Source organism: Lepisosteus platostomus, chromosome 2 (assembly GCF_059453375.1).
Source record: "Lepisosteus platostomus isolate fLepPlt1 chromosome 2, fLepPlt1.hap1, whole genome shotgun sequence".
Classification (NCBI taxonomy): domain Eukaryota; kingdom Metazoa; phylum Chordata; class Actinopteri; order Semionotiformes; family Lepisosteidae; genus Lepisosteus; species Lepisosteus platostomus.
In genome coordinates this window covers 1,673,510-1,676,365 of record NC_142612.1, presented here as the reverse complement: position 1 = coordinate 1,676,365, position 2,856 = coordinate 1,673,510, and positions in this window count along the sequence as shown.

The following is a 2,856-nucleotide window of genomic DNA, read 5'->3' as shown; positions in this document are numbered from 1 at the left end:
CCTCTGTAGCCTGGACTCTGTTTCTCTTTCCCAGTCTCCTGAAGAGGACTGATCTCACCTGTCTGCCTTCACTGTTCTCTACAGGTGCGCTATTGAGAGTGGCTCACGTGTGGGATTACAGTGTGCTTTGGCAGCAGCTCGTTGTCTGAGGGGGTGATCAGGTCAGCCCAGGCCATCACTGGAGTACAGCTCCCCTCTACTGTGGACATGCTTACAACACACTGTCTCAGGAAGCTGGACATATCGCTAAAGATACCAGTCATCCTGGTTTCTCACTTTTCTCTCTCCTTCCCTCTGGTAAGCATTATAGGAGCAGAAAGGCACAAACCTCCAGATTCAGAGACAGCTTCTTCCTGCAAGCTGTCATGATAATGAATTCTACCTCTACCAGCAACTCACACTGATGTTTTTTTTTGCATTTTTCTGAGATAGAGTCAATGTTTAAGAGTGAGAGCTGTCTTTTGCTCTATTTTGAGCTTTGAACAAGTTCATTATAATAATAAATATCATTACATAATAATGATCAAATTGTTATTAAAAATAAAGAAAGGAACACAGGTCTCACGATACAAAACCCAATGTTAAACTTAAACCAGAAACCACAATATTTCATAGAACATTTATGCATACCTCATCACTTTTACGTGTTAGTAACTCAAACAATTTTTATATTGAGATGTCCCTGGTATCCTGCCAAGAACAGTTAGTTTTGTAGGCTTCTACAGAAAACAGGATATATGACAATAAATCGTTCGATAAGACATATCTGTAGCACAGTGAGTTGCATTGACCAGAGGCTACTACTAATTACATAACAGACATAACAGATAGCATCCAGCCAGCAAATGTTTGCTTTTTAATTCTTCATCATACTAACACATTTATTACTGCATTTACTACAGCATATCTCATGCTCCGCTGTCCATCTGGCAATAGACAAGGTGTTTGGAGGACTCGTGATGAGTGTTACCAGACTAGTAGCAGTTACAGTATGTTAAAGCAGTTGATATAAAGGAGAAAGATCAATAATGACTTGAGTTTCACTTTCAGTGTAACATCACCGATAGCAAAGTGGACGAGGAGTGTGTGTGGTTTGCTCTGTAGCTCTAACTCTAACTCTGAACGAAAGAATACTTCAGTTACAACGATGCTGAGTCCTGTATAAGCACTCACTAATCCAGTGTTAATTAGCTATAAGTAGTTATAACTATTTTAACTCATTATAACTAATTATTTGGACTTTATTATTGTTTCGAATACCATGTTTAAAGGGTACGGTGGCATTTTTAATGACTTTTTCTTCAGACCAGAATATTTTGTGGGTTTAAGGGCTGCAAATAGTTCAAGAAATGAAAACACCTTTAGAACCACAACCAATTCATTTTCCCAACTCTTGATGAGTACGTGTTTCTTCTGTAGTGATGTAGTGCTCAGAAAACTCTTGCTGACCCCGAGGCTCTGTGGTGGGATGAGCTCTATGGGCTGTGACCTGTGCATGATGGAACAAGGGGTTCAGGCTGACCTCTATCCCAAGACCCTAACCTAAGGCCAGAGCGGTCTACTTGTATCAGATCTGCAGATGATTAATAGTGGTAACCAGTGGGACCTTCACAGTGTTCATGTGTTGAAAAGAATATATAACAGCTATTTCCTGTACAGCTCCTTACACCCCACACATACTAAAAATCCTCTCCCCTTTTCCACAGTTCATCAGGCTCCGAAACACTTTGCAGTGACAACGTGGAATTCCATAACCAAGCCCTCAAAATGCACTCTTTTATCATCAACAGAGTTAACCCCACCCATGTTATCGACAGGGCCCTCTCCAGAGCCAAAAACAGCCCTCAGATCTACCACCCTAACACCCTTTCTGTCCCCAGGACCATTAACAACAACTTTTCCATCTTACAGGATGATCCCTCCACTGGTACTCTTTTTTCTGACCACCCCATCATCTCATATCACCAGCCACCTAATCTGCATAACCTTGTTCACAGCTCCCTTGACCGCCCTCAGCAACCATCCACACCAGGCACTTTCCCCTGCAACACCATTTGCTGCATCACCTGCAAATATATATCTAATACCACAGTAGTTTAGGTGGGTACTGTATCTGCATCAGCATGCGTAGTCTGCAAAGGAACAAGTAATAGGTTTCCATGCTGAATAGAGAAGACAGAAAACACAACATTTCAGCTGGGAAGCCCTCTTCAGGTGTGAGAAAGACAGGGCAGACAGCAAAGATTAAACCGCACAGGAGAACACAAGCTGGGAGAGGGGAGGAGGGAGGAGGGGCAGAGAAGCAGGGAGGCCACTCAGGACGTGCAAAGTGCAGAAGGGTGAAGAAGGGTGTGAAGTCAAAACGAAACTAAATTGGTCATTAAGAGAAGTGGGATGGTGTGAACCTAGTTTCAGGATGAGTTTCGTTTCTGTTTTTTTCTGCTATGTGAGTTGAGAAATCCTTCTTTGAGAACAGAGACCAGTGTGATCATGGCCGTCTGAGGTGAAATGAGAAACTATGGGCTTGGAGAAATCTTTAATCTTCACAGCCCTAACATGTTCTCTGAATCGGTCTGCTAGTCTCCTTCCGGTTTCCCCAGTGTAGATAGCTGGGCATACCACGCTCATCAAGGCCCCTCTGGACAATTCCTGATCACTCAGATGACATGCTGTACCTCCAGCGACCTTATTTACTGCATCTCTTGCATCCCAGCCATCTACACTGGGGAAACAGGAAGGTATTTCATGTAGTTAGAGCTAAGGAATAATTAATAATTAATACAATAATTATTTATGTAAAATATTACAAAAACAGAACTACATGCCATGCTGCCTTTTCCTCTTAAAATAGCTCTT